The 18,829-nt window shown below is 39.5% G+C and overlaps 1 long non-coding RNA gene across 1 annotated transcript; it reads left to right on the top strand.

Annotated features, from left to right (window-relative positions):
• Positions 1 to 14,156: 14,156 nt before the first annotated feature.
• On the top strand, positions 14,157 to 16,122 carry LOC117413278 (uncharacterized). The gene is made up of 3 exons (XR_009308205.1): positions 14,157 to 14,330; positions 15,371 to 15,420; positions 15,617 to 16,122. It is a non-coding gene; the product is annotated as an uncharacterized LOC117413278 (long non-coding RNA).
• The last annotated feature ends 2,707 nt before the right edge of the window (positions 16,123 to 18,829 follow it).

Raw genomic sequence — 18,829 nt, 5'->3', positions numbered from 1 at the left:
CGCTGCAGTCGATAGTTAAGTGCATGTCGTATGCTAAAGTCATTATTATTAACATTGGCTGGTAGGAGGAGATTCGCTACAATATCTCTCTGGGATGTTTGCTTTGCTATTCATTATACTTTATTACACTTTGCTATGCTTTTACTATGGTAAAGTTTTAAAAGGGCTAGCAAATATTCCATTTGTTTTTAACTGAAGAACTTCCATCTTCAGCTTTCCACTTCCTATGATGCTTTTAGGGTTTAGGATACGCAGGATGTGTGTTTGCGTATGCCTGTCAGCAAGCCGAATCCAGACAGCTAAAGGATTGATTGATTATCTGAAACCACAGTGTGTGCCAATGCTTCTGCACGGCCATATACAAACAACCAGACAACAACCGTCCAGGGGGATTTCATGAATACCAAACCCTATTTAATTAATCAAAACAGACTTTAAAAAACAGTCTCAAAAGTGAAAGACAAGGCTTTGCAGACTGATCCTGTGTGCCAATAATAATGTCAAAGGGAGCAACAGCACACTCTCCAAGGGCCCCTGATTCATGTTCTATCAACAAAACCACGGTACAGAACATTGCTAACAGCCAGAACTCCCTTCACGGTAAGAAAGCACTGCAGCAATACTAATAACAGTGTTCAAAAGTGTTCTTCAGACCATCAAAATGGGTGCTTCATATTTCAAGCAAATCAACCAACCGCAAGAAAAGCAGTGAAAGTTCAATTCTCACTCATTCAAACATTGTTCATTACAACTTCCAGGTTAAATACCAACCAAGGCAAGTTAAGCCATGCAGAATCTGCCATTAATGAAAACAATGGCTCCATTTACAACAAAAACAGAAGTAGTACATTGTGGTTGTCATGCTATTATTCCAGAAAAAAATTCCTTTACCCTGTTGTTGTTTATTTTGACATGGGTTTGATGTAGTGCCTCAAGGCATTCCACACTTGGAACGCGCGTTTCCAAAATCTAGAAGAAATATAGTATAATGATGGTATGCTGAAATCACGAATCTAGAAGAAGAAAAAAAAAACTTCCATTCTGAGTGCACAATGTGACTTCCAGGAACAGGGATGATCTACTCATGGATAGTGGAATCAGGAGAGTTCTCAGAAGTCATTACCTCTCGAGTGCCAGAATTGAGCAAAAGAACCCAAAGAGGAGGGCTTTATCGTCTGGTAATGACTCCTCATGAGGTTAAATGTCCCGAGCCACTAACTTTTTATTTATTATTAGGATTTAAGCGCTAGTTCGTATATTTGTTTAAATCTCAGTATTTAAGCTACCGTTAGGTAGTTTATATGTGTTAATGCTGCTCGTGCTGTTTGGAACTTCTTCACAGGGTGTACATAAAGTTTATTCAAGTTTATGGTGGTCCTCAGCCCTGCTATTTCATTTCTAGCTGCAATTAGTATTAATGAAAGTGGTGAAGAGTGATACCATTTGTAATGCAGTTTTGAGAGTCCAGTTAATATCTATTAAACTGTGTTTCATGGTAAAAAATAAACAAGATGAGAACCCCTGCAACTACTAAAAGAAACTTGTATTATAACTCCATACAAGGACAGTGCAACTCTGAACATTAATGCATTTGTTTGATACTGTCATAGCATTCCAAAAATGAAGTCTTGAAAATCAGGAGGCTTGCTGTACAAACCTCCCACCACCCAGCACAGGCATCAGGGTTTTATGCTGTTCTCATTGATCTCCTTCACGAGCTGGAGTCTATTCGGCACATTAGGCACTACGACCCCCCCACCCCCACCCCCCACTCACGTCTGCAAACCCAGTGACGAATTCCAACATTCCACTGAACATAGAACATTCTGTCCGAATGCAGCAAGGCCCCCGGCTAGAGGTAACTCCGTGGACTAGCTCAGAAACTACTGCTCGAACTACATGGGCGAGAAAGATTGATCACCTGTAAAATCAGTTTTGTTGTTCTATGTGGCCTACAACCCCTCCACCGGTTACATAATGTATTGAGAAAGGAAAAACAAACTGCTAATGTTACAAAACTAGCAACAGTAAGCAAAAAGAGTAGTTAGAAAGAAGGAGTTCTCCCCAAGACTTTCAAATTATTTTCTTGTGGTACAGTACCATTACATTTGTGCATTATATTATCTATTTTATTATTGTGTTTCCCAGAACTTGTTGCAGGGATGGTACAATATACAATAAATACATCATATATTTAAAAACAAAACCATTGCATTACATTGTACATTCTGTCATTTCTCTATTAGCAAAACATCTTTAGAATTTCAGGAATCTTTGGGATGGCTTGCTTCTCTGGTAAAGTGTTCAGCAGTTCTGCAGTTATTCTCTAAAGACACTTGTGCAATATGGTGCTGCACAGCGTGGCTCTGAAAGCCTGGCACATCTGCAACCAGCATCGGTTCTGAAGCAGCTCTCACTGCGCTTGATTGGTAACATGTGGTGCGCAGTTCACAGTGAGGTAACCCTCATATACCATGAACTACTCCAGAAAAAAATAGCTTTTGAAAAGTTCTCAAAGCTGAACAAGAGGAAATGTGATGGAATCATGGCAGCATTATACATACAGTTCACTTTCAGAAGCATTTTTTAAAAACAGATTTGTCAACAGGGCAAATACTTAAATGCATACTAAGCTATGAATCATCATAAAGCCGTTTACAAATGCAACATGTTTAGTTTATTAAGAAGAGGAAGGCAGAACAGTGGGTGCTTTTAGCTGCTACAGCCTTCCTCAACATTAGAGAAGTGAAATAAAGTTTTCCTGTAATCGAATGCTTTCAAATATACAAACGAAAATATTTTTAATATGTTTACATGAAGATCAACGATATTGATTACTGTTGTTGTTTAACGGCAGCTCGTAATTTAAACACATATTTCACACTTGTAAAGAAAATGTTCCAGCTAGATTTTTATCATGTAATTAATTACTGTAAGTGTAGTTTTTTCTTTCTCATGCAGACGGGTCAAAAAACTTCTAAATCATTAACCCACTGGATTTATGAAGTGTTTAATTTAACACGACAAAACATTACGTAGCTGGCGTGGACACAAGCATGATGGTTTAATTTTTATCTTCATGGGAGTAACATTCAAAAACTCAGTAACTTACTAGTTTCATCGTGTACGTTAAGAAAATAATGATATTAATTTTCTCTGTAGAGCGGTTCCCAGAATTCATTGATACACATATTTTACTTTCAAATGGATTTTATTTCACATGCCCTAGAAAACGGCTATATATTCAAAATTCCATCGTATTAATTGTTTTGAAGGTTTAAAAGAAGAAAAAAAAACTAAAATATAAAACCAGGAAACTAAATTAAACATTTCATGACAGTAATCTTCCTTCAGATGTCTAGCTTTCCATTTCTTAAAGAATTAGTAGTCGATCAGAGGAGGGACCGACCACGTTATTGACCATAGAAATCCATAGGTGGATGAGACTGACCGATTGGTTTAATAATGATTAGATTGAGGGCTTCTGAGTGGCGCATCCGGTAAAGACACTCCTTGCAGAGCGAAAAATAACGGATGGCTGATGGCACTCGTTTTGGAGGACGCGAGTGCTCGTGCTCGTCTCTACCGAGATAGTCTGGTACTACACGAGGTTAAAGACATTTCTCAGTGTGCTTGCCTTGACTTCCAGGAAGTATGTTACTGCTTACTTCCTGTGTCATTTCACCGCAGCAGTGACTTGTGGGTCAAAGCTTGTTACTGGCTGAAAGCATGTCAATCAATAAGGAAAGCACCAGGTGAAAAGAGCCAGGAAGTGCCAGACATTCTAAAAGCATGGCTTGCAAACTGAGATTTCAACCTAGTGTACTGTAGTACCAGAACTGTTTTAAAATGAATATCCATGTTTGCTAGAACGCGTTTCTTTCAAAGCGGCACATTTAAGACTTGTGTAATGCACGAATGTGCATGGTAGCGGACATTTGAGGAACAGTTTTGTTAGCTGCAATTATTTTAAAGCTGGCATTGGTCTTACACTGTGAAAGTCAATCTCATCTCATTTCCAATATCAAACTGGGGCTGCAGTCGGTTCCATCTGCAGTCTAAAATCCACTCTGCAACCGGACACAAGTCAAAGAGCACCTGATAAACAGTCTGCTGAGGTCCCACCTGCTTTCTGAAGAATATACTTAAACCTCCTGACCCCACAGCTTTCATATCAGAGTTTATAATTCTTCATGAATCCTAAAAAGAAATTCCAATAAAACAAAACCACAACTCCAGGTTCAAACACTGCTTATTGTCTCAGTCTCAAGCCTTTACAGAGCCCCTCACGATGGGAAACAGTGCAAGTGTTTGATTGCGTACATCGACCTTCTATTGTGGCTTGAGCATATTCCAAAAGCCATTCCACAATACATAGATACCCTCCAGTGCTTCTGAATGATCTCTGGAAATCGCTCCTGTCAGGCATAATTGCTTAGGTACAATTACATGTAATTATATCATTAAGCTAATCTATTGGAGATATTAAAATAAGAAAGAAAAGAAAAGCTAGCAGAGGCACTAAGATGTTTTAAGATGTATTTCCTGGGGAAACCTGTTTTATGGTGACCTGTAGAGCTATTTGTTTTGTATTGTCGTGCATAACTGCTCTTAAAATAAGTGATTAAAAAAAGTAAGGAAAGTTACAGAAAGAATGAAACCAAAACCAATGACATTTCTAGGAGCTGAATGCCAGTCCCTTCCTTATTAAACAGTGCCATCTACTGTTTAAACATGGTACTGTATTTTGAGAGGCCAGATTCACTCTAGTTTTGCTCTGGTGAAAGGTAAAGTAAACAAACACCAAGCTGAGACTCGGACCTGCAGCCTTCCACAATGAACCTCCCTCTCTGTTTGCAGCACTAGGAATGTTTTTACTGGCATTCACATCCCATATTTATTACAGAGCACTCTGGTTGTAATTAGTAACCAGAGAGCTACACAAAGAAAACCACATCATTATTTGCGACTGCAGTAGAAACTGTTTGCCAATGCTTGCTGGAGTGCAGAGTATTGGAAGTGCCCTGGATTTCAATGTGCAGCCCAGGGTGTGGGAGAGAGAGAAATGAGGGAGAGAGAAAGAGAGGGAAAAGGGAGGGAGGTCGGGGGGGGGACTCCACTGTACATCTGCTTGTGGTTTATCTGCTTCTCGCTGCTCACTGCCACGTCCTCTATCTGCGTGACTGCACAGGCAATGTGCTTGATCAGAAAAGAATAACAGGACTGTAATAGAATAAAATTAGCCAGGAACAACTTACCCCAAGGATTCATTTCGCATTATACTAGTGCTATCCTAATAGCGATTTTTAAAAAAAAGCGAGATAACAAAAACTAGGATCACTGTGTAATTTTTATACGCAGTCTTTCGCTTCTCATGTGAGATGGATCTCAGTCTCATACGCAGTCTTTGGATTCTCATGTGAGATGGATCTCAGTCTCATACACAGTCTTTCGCTTCTCATGTGAGATGGATCTCAGTCTCATACACAGTCTTTGGATTCTCATGTGAGATGGATCTCAGTCTCATACACAGTCTTTGGATTCTCATGTGAGATGGATCTCAGTCTCATACACAGTCTTTGGATTCTCATGTGAGATGGATCTCAGTCTCATACACAGTCTTTGGATTCTCATGTGAGATGGATCTGTGTCTCATACACAGTCTGGATTTTCATGTGAGATGGATCTCAGTCTCATACACATTCTTTGGATTCTCATGTGAGATGGATCTGTGTCTCATACACAGTCTTTGGATTCTCATGTGTCATGGATCTCAGTCTCATACGCAGTCTTTGGATTCTCATGTGAGATGGATCTGTGTCTCATACACAGTCTTTGGATTCTCATGTGAGATGGATCTCAGTCTCATACACAGTCTTTGGATTCTCATGTGAGATGGATCTGTGTCTCATACATAGTCTTTGGATTCTCATGTGAGATGGATCTGTGTCTCATACACAGTCTTTGGATTCTCATGTGAGATGGATCTGTGTCTCATACACATTCTTTGGATTCTCATGTGAGATGGATCTCAGTCTCATACACATTCTTTGGATTCTCATGTGAGATGGATCTGTGTCTCATACACAGTCTTTGGATTCTCATGTGAGATGGATCTGTGTCTCATACACATTCTTTGGATTCTCATGTGAGATGGATCTGTGTCTCATACACAGTCTTTGGATTCTCATGTGAGATGGATCTCAGTCTCATACGCAGTCTTTGGATTCTCATGTGAGATGGATCTCAGTCTCATACACAGTCTTTGGATTCTCATGTGAGATGGATCTGTGTCTCATACATAGTCTTTGGATTCTCATGTGAGATGGATCTGTGTCTCATACATAGTCTTTGGATTCTCATGTGAGATGGATCTGTGTCTCATACACATTCTTTGGATTCTCATGTGAGATGGATCTCAGTCTCATACACAGTCTTTGGATTCTCATGTGAGATGGATCTGTGTCTCATACACATTCTTTGGATTCTCATGTGAGATGGATCTCAGTCTCATACACAGTCTTTGGATTCTCATGTGAGATGGATCTGTGTCTCATACACAGTCTTTGGATTCTCATGTGAGATGGATCTCAGTCTCATACGCAGTCTTTGTATTCTCATGTGAGATAGATTTGTGTCTCATACACCTTCCAAGTGGGAAGTCACTAGTGTTCACATGCCCATGTGGTGGCAAAGGCTTCCTTTTCGATTTGCGCACTCTTGAGGCACAGGTGACTGGTCTCCATGGACTTTTCTCTGCCTTTGTAGAAGAAGTGCCCCAAGACCATAGGATGACGCATCAGCAGGTGCAACAGTTTTAGTTTTTGGTTTACATAGAGCTGGCCCTGGTGGCATACTTAGCTCTTGTTAGATTTCATTAAGTGCTCACTGCTGGCTGGATCCCCAGCTCCACTTGTTCTTTGCAGAGAAGGTCTCTTACAGGCTTTGTTTTCTCTGTTAAATATGGCAGAAATTTGTTTAGGTGGTTAACCATTCCCATGAATCTCCTCACCTCGCCAGTGTTAGTTGGCTCTTTCATGGCTGTGACAGCTTGTACTTTCTCTGGATCGGCTCTGACTCTTGACAAATAGACAATATGGCTAAAAAATGTGACACTGTCTTTGTAGAACTCACATTTCTCATTCAAAATGATCCCAGTACCTTGGATCCCCTGCAGAGCTGCGTACAGACGCTCATTGTGTGCAGCTTGTGTTGCTCCATACATCATCCATTTGGCAAAGTACCTCTTCTAGGCCTTCTAGAACTTGGGACATTCTTTTGTGGAAATATTCAGGTGTAGAAGAAATGCCAAATGGCAGTCTTTTGAAGAAAAATCTTCAAAATCGTCATGAATGTAGTTAGCATAGTAAAAGCTCTCCATAACCGCAATGCTTTGAGAAACAATAAAGCACTGTGATAAAGCTATCTACAGTGTCGCCTGCTTCTTGCTGTCGCTGGTTTTCTTTCGAAAATTACATTGCTCCGATGTACGAAATGGGATTCCAGTGCACCTTCTACAATGTCCTACTGCGAGGAAAATGTGCAATTATTAATACAATTCATTTTTAAACAAGTTAACTTCCAAAATCAAGACGTCAACCAGACTTCTAAACTTCAATTTGTGTGTGTGTGTGTGTGTGTGTGTGTGTGTGTGTGTGTGTGTGTGTGTGTGTCTGTGTGTGTGTGTGTGTCTGTGTGTGTGTGTGTGTGTGTGTGTGTGTGTGTGTGTGTGTGTGTGTGTGTGTGTGGATGTTTTTACACCTCCCCCAAACTTCCAAAGACATACTGAAGAAAGTTATAACTTCTAAATGCTTGATTGATTAGATTATGTTCTGCCCAAAACCAGTTTTACAGCCTGTGGCCAGAACCACTGTTGTGAGGCCAGCCAGTTGAAACGAAACTTTAAACAAAACGCTGATTTTTATCTTAAACAACTGGTCTCTGGCTACAAGACTAACAATTGTGAAAACCAGACTCCAATGTGTATTCAACTTTAATATAAGGAGTGTACTCCCCCCAGTGGATTAAATGAGTAAATGCATGGGAGCATTTACAGTCACAGAATTCTCAATGAAGCGGACTGTATTACAATTGAAACCAAAGAAGTATGTATTGGCATCACTGTGCAATGTAAAAATGAATCAAACACAGTTATTCTTTCAACTTCATGATTCTAAAACTCATTAGAAACTCAAGTTTGTGAATCCACTAATTTGATGTTAAATGCTTAATTGAACATGCTTAAATAATTTTTGAATGTCTTTATGAAATTATTGAACCAATCTAGATGATGTGTAGACGTTGTATGATATTATATACTATGAAAAATTAACTCAAATTGGATCACATTCAATATGCTAGAGTGTAGATGTTTTTAAATAATTGGGTGTAGAAATTGTTGTGGATTTATTTGAAAACTACTGGTGCTGTGCCGATTATCCTAAAGTACTGTGACTTTGTATGAGCTAAAGAATGTTGAAATGGGATGGTCTAGCTATGCTTCGCAAATATGTGGATTTAATTACAAGCTTTGATACTGTGAATAAATGGTTTTGAATTCTTAATTTTTGTAAACCTATTAAATGTTGTTTTTTAATAAACAAAAAAACTCTGTATAGTTTGTCTGTTTATGAAGAAATTTGAATAAACCTGGAAAGAATAAATATAGTATTCTTATATTTCTTTTAGTATTTATCTTAAGAACCTTAGAATTTATGAATATCATTTTTAATAGAAATATGAAATATAATGGGGTCAACCTAAACCCTAGACATACAGAATTCTTACCACAATACTCACTCATCGGTTCACCTGTAAGGCAAAGAGAACACAGCACATCAGCCATTCTGTATATCAGTGTATTGTAGGGAAGTGTGGTCACTTAATTATTTATTATAATGACAGACAATTCTGCTTTGATAGAGTATTCGAATTCCTCGATTTATTGATCAATAAAAGATTATTCTTAAATAATGATATCCAGTACATGGTTACATTTGATTGCATTCAATGGTAAATGGTAGTCACCTAGCTTACAATCAAAATAATAAACTGGTCATATCCCGTTCAACTGGGAATGCTATTTCAGGCAGGAATTTCTTTGTCAAGAAGACCCGAGCAGCTCATTTAGGTGCAGTCTCAGTTAAACTTATATAGTACCTCACAGATTCAATATTCTGACACCATGTAATATTATCACTGTGGTTATGATTAGAAATAATTATACTGTAACTCAAATATTGTTTTATTAGCAGTGACCATCTTGTACATAACTCCCTCAATACAGGCCCATACCAGACCTCTAGATGGCAGCAACACACCATGAACCATCACCATGGGGAGAAACACATCATGAAACACCACCACAGTGAGAAACACACCATGAACCATCACCACAGTGAGAAACACACCATGAACCATCACCACAGAGAGAAACACACCATGAACCATCACCACAGAGAGAAACATCATGAACCATCACCATAGTGAGAAACAAACCATGAACCATCACCACAGTGAGAAACACACCATGAACCATCACCACAGAGAGAAACACACCATGAACCATCACCACAGTGAGAAACACACCATGAACCATCACCACAGAGAGAAACACACCATGAACCATCACCACAGAGAGAAACATCATGAACCATCACCATAGTGAGAAACACACCATGAACCATCACCACAGTGAGAAACACACCATGAACCATCACCACAGTGAGAAACACACCATGAACCATCACCATGGGGAGAAACACATCATGAAACACCACCACAGTGAGAAACACACCATGAACCATCACCACAGTGAGAAACACACCATGAACCATCACCATGGGGAGAAACACATCATGAACCATCACCACAGAGAGAAACACACCATGAATCACCACCACAGTGAGAAACACACCATTAACCATCACCACAGTGAGAAACACACCGTGAACCATCACCACAGAGAGAAACACACCATGAACCATCACCACAGAGAGAAACACACCATGAACCATCACCACAGAGAGAAACATCATGAACCATCACCATAGTGAGAAACACACCATGAACCATCACCATAGTGAGAAACACACCATGAACCATCACCACAGAGAGAAACACACCATGAACCATCACCACGGGGAGAAACACACCATGAACCATCACCACAGAGAGAAACACACCATGAACCATCACCACAGAGAGAAACATCATGAACCATCACCATAGTGAGAAACACACCATGAATCACCACCACAGTGAGAAACACACCATGAACCATCACCACAGAGAGAAACACACCATGAACCATCACCACAGAGAGAAACACACCATGAACCATCACCACAGAGAGAAACACACCATGAACCATCACCACAGAGAGAAACATCATGAACCATCACCACAGAGAGAAACACACCATGAACCATCACCACAGAGAGAAACATCATGAACCATCACCATAGTGAGAAACACACCATGAACCATCACCACAGTGAGAAACAAACCATGAACCATCACCACAGGGAGAAACACACCATGAACCATAACCACAGAGAGAAACATCATGAACCATCACCATAGTGAGAAACACACCATGAACCATCACCACAGTGAGAAACACACCACGAACCATCACCACAGAGAGAAACACACCATGAACCATCACCACAGGGAGAAACACACCATGAACCATCACCACAGAGAGAAACACACCATGAACCATCACCACAGAGAGAAACATCATGAACCATCACCATAGTGAGAAACACACCATGAACCATCACCACAGAGAGAAACACACCATGAACCATCACCACAGAGAGAAACATCATGAACCATCACCATAGTGAGAAACACACCATGAACCATCACCACAGTGAGAAACACACCATGAACCATCACCACAGAGAGAAACACACCATGAACCATCACCACGGGGAGAAACACACCATGAACCATCACCACAGTGAGAAACACATCATGAACCATCACCATAGTGAGAAACACACCATGAACCATCACCAGAGTGAGAAACACCTAGTGGTTGGGTTGTTTAACCCTTTATTGGCATTTCTTTCCTTATTGTTGCAGTGATGATGATTTCTTCTCCTTTGAATACTATTCCCTCTGCTATGTGGATTTCCTCACAGAAAATCCAGTATAATCTTTGGATTCTCTGGGGTGCAGTGCTTAGAGGTTTTTTTTTAATTATTGCCTCTAAAAGCTTGTGATCAGACATACTGATGGAATCTTTCCAGTCCAAAGACAATAACTAGCATTTCTTTTTCAATTTGTGCATAGCGCTGTTGTGTTTCTGTCATTGCTTTTGAAGCGTATGCCACGGGTGCGTCATTTCGCAATAAAACTGCTCCCATCCACTGAAATCTTTACTGGCTTACTGACATCATAATACTTCATCTTAATACATGGGTCAGTGCTCTCTTCAGGCTGGACAGAGCCTCTTGATGTTTTTGTTCTCACTGCCATGCTGCTTCATTTTCCAGAAGTTCTCTTAGAGGTGCAGTATGTTCTAAACTTCCCTAAGTAGGTCACCATGCCTAGGAATCTCTCCAGGTCTCTGTTGCATTCTGGGGGTGGCATGTACACTATTGCCTCAATCTTACTCTGATCTGGATTCAGTTCATCACTTGTAAGCACATGTCCCAGATATTTAATTTCACCAAGTCCTGTTTTGCATTTTTCAGCTTTAAGTTCCTTTCCCTTGCTCTTTCCAGGACTTGCTTCAATCTGTATGTTTCCACTCCTTCAATTCCTTCAAACAACCGTGTCACCATTCTGTGAATAACCTCTGGTGCTGCATTAATGCCAAAGGGTAAACACATAAATCTGTAGCGTCCATACGGTGTGTTGAGAGTGGGGAACTTTTGTCATCTATCTTGAGTTGCCAGAAACCTGAGCTTGCTTCCAGGACTGAGTAGTATTTGGCATCAGTCACTTTACATGTGATCTCCTTTGATAATGCTCTCTCTGAACAGACACATTCAAACCCTTTGGATCCAGGCTGATACTGCTCTCTCTGAAAAGCCACATTCAAACCCTTTGGATCCAAGCAGACTCTTAGATTTCCATCTGGTTTTTACACAATCACTATTGGATTAACCCACTCTCATACTCACCGAGAACATCAGTCCCTTCCAGCCAGCCTATACCGTGAAACACATCCTCGTACTCACTGAGAACACCAGTTGTGATTCCAGCTATTCCTCGAATGGGTTTTTGTATCTGCTTTCACTGCCAGGAATTGAAGTGCTTGGCATTGATCCTTGCAGTTCACTTTGAGTGTTCACTTGCCTTCAACTTTAATTTGTTCTCCTGTGTAGGTGGACAGCCTTACTTTTCTTTTCTCTCATTGCTTGCCTCTGCATATTCTATTATACAAGCCTGCTGGGATTACATTAGCTTGTGTACCTGTGTCAAGCTTAAAGTTCACTACTGCATCAAGAAACTTTTCAATTCACCTTTCAGTCATCTTCTTTGGCATTTGGTGTTGTTACAGTTGCTATGAAAAGTTTGTTTTGGAAACCGATTTCATCCTCCTCCGTTGTGTGCACTTTCCTGGCTTTACACATCTTTAAAAAGCGGTTCATTTTATCACAATTTCAACATCGCTTTACATAGGCTTTGCGGCAAATGTTCTAATCCGCATCTTTTGCATTTTCTTCATGCCCGAGCTATGCTTTTTACTTTCGGTTTGTTTCATCCCCCCCGCATTTACTTGCTTGCTTATTTGCAATGTAAGATCGTAATCTTTTCCTAAGTTAACGTTAGGGAGTGTCTTCTTACAACATCACAGTTCTGTATTACTTTCAAAACAATTTGAAAGTTGAAAGTAAATTGCGTTTCTCACAGGCGCTTAAGCCTAGAATTGGTTGCACCTCTTTCTCTACAATTAACAGAGACATCTTGAACTGCTGGCCTTTGTGCTTCAGGGCTAACATGCAGCTCCCTTTAACTTGAATGTTCTCTCCTGTATAACCAGTTACTTTTATCTTGGCTGGATGAATTTTAGATTTTACATGCAGAGTTTTATAATCTTGCAGTGAAATCAGGTTCACCTGTGCTCCTGTATCAAGCTTGAATGGTATGATGGTCTCATTCACTGTTAAAGGTATCAGAAGAGCACAGCTAAATGAAATCTACACATAACTCTTCAGGTTCATCTTCTTTGACAGTTTGCACTTTATTTTGCTAAGTTTTTGTTTTGCAGCATTTAGCAAAATGGTTATTTTTGCCACGCTTACTACAATACTTCCCATAAGCAGGACAAGCTCGTAATTATAGTTATTACCACATCTACCACATGGTTTTCGATTTGGCTGCTGCTCCTTCTGCTGCTTTGTTTTTAAAAGATATTTCTTGTTCTTTACTGCGTGCACTGCGCTCTCAATTTCTTTGTTCAGCTCCTTGGCCTGTGATCTGGTAGTTTCAGCAGCTCTACACATGCTTACAGCTCTGTCCAAAGTTAAATCTCACTCTCTTAGCAGTCTCTCTCTGAGTCCGTTGTCTGATATTCCGCATATAATTCTATCTTTAATCAATGAATCTTTTAGATCTCCAAACTCACACATCTTGCTGAGCAAACGTAACTCTGTTAAGTATTGATCAAAGCTACCACTTTTTTTGTCACGTGCAAAACTTATATCTCTTGTATGTTACGTTTCGTTTCGGTATAAAGTACTCTTCAAATTTTTGCATAATCACTTCAAGATCCATGTTCTCTGTTGTAAATGTAGAAATATCAAGGCCTTTGTTTTGTCCTCTTCACTTTCAGCGCTGCTTGCAGTTAAATATATATTAAACCTTTGTTTAAATCTCTTCCAATTTTCATAAACATTTCCAGACAATTGAATACCCGACGGAGTTGGAGTTGAGTTATTTTCTGGTGTTCTTTCTTTTTCCTTCTTTCAGGTTTTTCGTGTCCATTTCTAACACCTTGTTTTGTTTAACAACACCGGAGTGAGTTTGTATGCATCTTTATTGTTTTGCCATCTTGAACACACTGCTTAACTAAATCAAAATCTCCACCCCCCAGCTCTCTAGGGGCCATCTACCAATAATAATCTTTTCCTAAGTTAACGTGAGGGAGTGTCTGTTAATATGTTACATTCCTATAACATCACAAGCGCTTTTATTTCCGGAGTGGTCACACCACTGTTGCTATGCTAATGGAATGACTGGCCTGCGTTGTCAGGAGCGATGAGAATGCGCCCTCGGTTTCTGTTTGGCGACAAGCACGAGAAGAGCAGGAGGGGAAACTGAGCCAGAGCAGGATCAAGGAGACCTTCGCTGCTTTATAAATGGACCTGGTAAATACTGGCCATAGATTTATAATCCTTTAAATTGAATACAAGAGGAGTAGCAGCTGTGCTAGTGGCACTACAATGGCAATGCAATCGGGGTGAGAGAGGCCTGTCAAAGCCTAACTGGTGCTGTTTACCCTTTTTTATTTGTGTCTGCTACATTAGATGCCATTGTTGTAGTTCTTATTAGTGTATACAGTTTATTCTTTTTGTTTTGGTTTCTTGTTTTGTGCTTGCTCTTAATAAAAACGCCAGTTTGCACCAATCCTTTTGTTCATGCCTGCTTTCCTGTATGACATCACACCCGCTGGCTGCGACTTCTACAAATAACAAAGACTTTTTATCTCACTAGTCAAGCAAGTCCCATAGTTTGAACTACCGCTATGGCCAAAGCATTTGCATCACCTATAATTTTAGGATTGAGACATAATCTGTTCTATGATATTCTATAGCTACTCTGTGGTATTCTATAGCTCCTATATGATATTCTATAGCTACTCTGTGATATTCAATAGCTATTCTGTGATATTCTATAGCTACTCTGTGTTATTCTATAGCTACTATATGATATTCTATAGCTACTCTGTGATATTCAATAGCTATTCTGTGATATTCTATAGCTACTCTGTGTTATTCTATAGCTACTATATGATATTCTATAGCTACTCTGTGATATTCAATAGCTATTCTGTGATATTCCATAGCTAATCTGTGATATTCTATAGCTACTCTGTGATATTCCATAGCTAATCTGTGATATTCTATAGCTACTCTGTGATATTCCATAGCTAATCTGTGATATTCTATAGCTACTCTGTGGTATTCTATAGCTACTCTATGAACACTGTTGCTGTGTCAGATTCATTGGCAATTCAAATGTTTTGCAGTTTGAACTTTGTAGACTACAGATAGCACAGTCAGGCACACACTGTACTGTAATACAGGCCTTAATGGCTTCAGATCTGTTTACTTATCATAGTCCATTAATGACATATAACACACTAAGTAAATAATGTTCAGTGCTATTTCTGTCTGTTTTCTTTCAGACTCAACAAAGCCCAGCACATTGTATCTTGTGCTAGTCTGACACTGCAAGGTGAGGTGTGACCATTGTGTTCAAGGTGTAAACAGAATTGCATAAGTACATTAAAAAAGATTGCTATCATGTGTGTATTTCAAAAGGATTCTTTTGACATTTGTATGCAAGTTTGAAAGAGATGCATTTAACTCAAAAGGTTTATCAAGAGGTACTATTGACTGATTATGACTTCTATTTAAACTCTTTATTCCAGGATGAATCACGCTGCAGCTGTACACTTGAGGATAATAAAAAGGGTTGCATTCAGCCGCTTCTCACCCTCAGAGAACGTCTATCAAAGAAACATTAAAAAATGTTTTGAAACCACAGTGCAGCTCATTTTAAATTGCATCATGTCGGTCTTCTAAGTTACTCTGTTGTTTTTGACCAGTTTTCCACTTTGGCACGCATGAAACTCATGACCTACATGATGCCTTGCGGATTACAAATCATGAATATGAAATAAATAACCTGGCACTGTATAGTTATAGTACATTATAATATACAATTATAGTATAGTTATACAGTGTCAGGTTATTGATATCATAATCAGGATTTATTCACAGGCTTTAGTCATTTATTTGAAACTCAATGGGAATTCCATTATTAAGTTTCTATTAGTATTTCTAAATGTATCTGAGTAATTACCAACATTCCAGATGTGAGACTGCTGTTCTGCTATTGAGGTATAAGAAGATGATAAAGTCTTTAACCACACTTTATTGCCTCTGTGTGTCTTTTAATTGTGATCCATATGTTTAGACACGCAGATAACAGCACAGAATTTCAAAAGTGATTTTGCTGAGAAATTAAAATGATTATTTTATAATGGTGTGCTCGTAACATTCCTGGCTCTACAGGGCTTTGGAAAAGGCAAGTCTAATTGGAAGAGAGTTCCAAGGTTACAGCAGGGCTCTGTCTCTCATGCTGTCATTTCAATAAGCTTTAATAAGCTTTTTGGATTTCTTTACATTTTAATAAGCTGTCACATGAGGGTGGCACTTGGGACACAGAAACCTCCTAATAACTTGGAAAGTCCTGAAATCTGACATCTAGATTTATGGACTCTGACAGCCATCATTTCTGTCTCGCCAAAGTCTCTTAAAATACCTTTATTACACATGCCAGTCAAAGAGCTATCTTTATTACACATGCCAGTCAAAGAGAATTCTTTATTACACATGCCAGTCATGCCAGTCTAACCCCCTTAATATCACTCCTGTCACCCTCCACTTATTGAGAACTTATTGTCAAATGAATTAGTAAAGGAGAGGCAAAAAGCCAGAGGAAAACACAGAAAAGCAGAAGCTCTAATGTAATGTGTGTGTGTAACTTGACACAGAGGAGAGGGAAAAGGTTTCAGAGAAAGGTAGTCTGTTTTTATTTATTTATTTATTTAAACAATGGTCAACCGAAGTTCCTACCATGCCACTGCCTGGCCTGGAGCACCAAACAGGGGAGCATACCCACGTTCTTATTTACCACTACCTAGCAGTACCACAACTGGATGGCCAGTGAGGGACGCCATTGTAAAGAACGACTTCTAGAAGTTTCACATTAAAGACATGTCATTTTGCCCACACATCTGAAAATAAAAACAACATTTGTGTTGGACAGATAAATGGAAACCAAAGCTGTTGTTCTTGATAAAATCTAAACCACATGTCGTTAAATTGCCAGCATGGATACAAAACTTAAATAACTATGTGAAACCTGTATTATAATACTCTACTGGCACATATAGTGTGTGTTTTCTATCAAAATTCAAACACAGTATCTATGTTCTATTATTATCTAAAAGTGAAATCCACCTTTGCAGTAGGATCAAAAAGATCCCGATATTTTGGATCTAGTAATCCCGATCTCCTCTTTAAATTCTGAAAAACCCAATTACAACATTTACTCACGATTAAAAGTGCGATCGGATTAGCAAAGCGAAATCCAGATCACAGTAATCCTGATCGCATGCTGACGTTTTGAAAAAAACAGATTTTACCATATAATCCTGATCAAATGCGGAAATCAAATTACCATAGTTTTGGAATACGACATGCGTCGCTAGAGACGCCTCAACTATACCCCCCGTAGAGGGGGATGCGTTCAGCAGGAATAATGAACTACACAGAGGTACAGTTCCTGGCACGTTGATCCAGTTTTGAAGGGTGTTGTAGCTTGTCTGCTGGCTCCATCTTCATTACAGTACTTCTTTACAATGGGAAGAAACTACCTTCATCTTATTTAGACAGATTTAACGAGCATCATTACCAGGCTGTGGTTTTTAATCAAATATTCACTTAAAAATCACCTAATCTGCAAACCTTTTCATGTGAAGGGTAATTGCTGAAAGAAATCCACTCAGCAGTTTGTATTTACTCTCACCACCAGGTCAAAGGTAAGGTAACCCACCCAGCTCCCCAGGGGTGTGTATTACAGCATATTGTATTTGCAATGTTTGAAGCTCGCCCCAGAGCAAAGCAAATCAGTGAATCACGTACATATTCGATTCATTTCGTCACGGTCAGTTCTCTTAAACTACATATTTGAATACTGCTTTTCCGATCATGGATTTCCAATCGTCTTGTGAAAGCCTTTTGTCCATTCGTGTATTCAGTCTTTCTAGGATCCTCATTCAAGGCATGGGGACGTTTCCCGGTCCTTGTCTATCACACTACATGGCAAGCATACCCCTCTTGGTTCCTTCACTCCTGGCCTCCTACAGACGTTACATACTGCATCTGACTATAATCCAATGCACTTGTGATTTTATACAATCATCTTTAGCCCTCCAGGCTGTGTGATCACATGACTACAAGGAGCCTCTGTACCTGCATGCACTTGTTGAAGCATCCCAAGCCCTGCTGATGAGCCAGTCTGCATGGGTCTTTACAGCTTATTACAAACCAGTCCAGACAACACAGCAGATTACAAGGTTAAACTGCAGCTTGCTGGTAGAATCACAATGCAAAATCTGCTAGTGCTATATACAGGTGTGGGCCTGTGTAAAGTGTGTGGGAATCACAGGTGTGGCCATTCCACACTTAGGTAATTGGTGCTTATTGGGGAGTGGACACATGTATAAAAGGAGCCAGAAATCCTTTGTTTGTTGGAGGAAGGCAGGTGACTGTTTTTGACCTGTGTGGATATAGTAGTGAACTTTATAATGAAGGTGAACGCCCAGCCAATATTGTAGTGTTTGGTGTAAACCTTTTATTTTGGCCCTTGTGCCTTTTTCTTGGTGTCTTTTTGTTTAATAATTGTGTGCTTTGCTCTTTAAACTGCAGCTTCTGTAGAGACTCTAATTCCGTCTGGTAACATCTTGGGTGGTGACGCTATCCTGTCACTACAGCTAAAATTCCCATTAGCCTGAGTTTTACATGTGTATACTGAAACCTTGATTTCATGTTAGTTGCTGAGAAAAAGCTAGTGA

This window comes from Acipenser ruthenus, chromosome 23, assembly GCF_902713425.1.
Source record: "Acipenser ruthenus chromosome 23, fAciRut3.2 maternal haplotype, whole genome shotgun sequence".
NCBI classification, from domain to species: domain Eukaryota; kingdom Metazoa; phylum Chordata; class Actinopteri; order Acipenseriformes; family Acipenseridae; genus Acipenser; species Acipenser ruthenus.
Note: the sequence above shows the minus strand (reverse complement) of the source record. Positions and strands in the feature narration are given on the sequence as shown.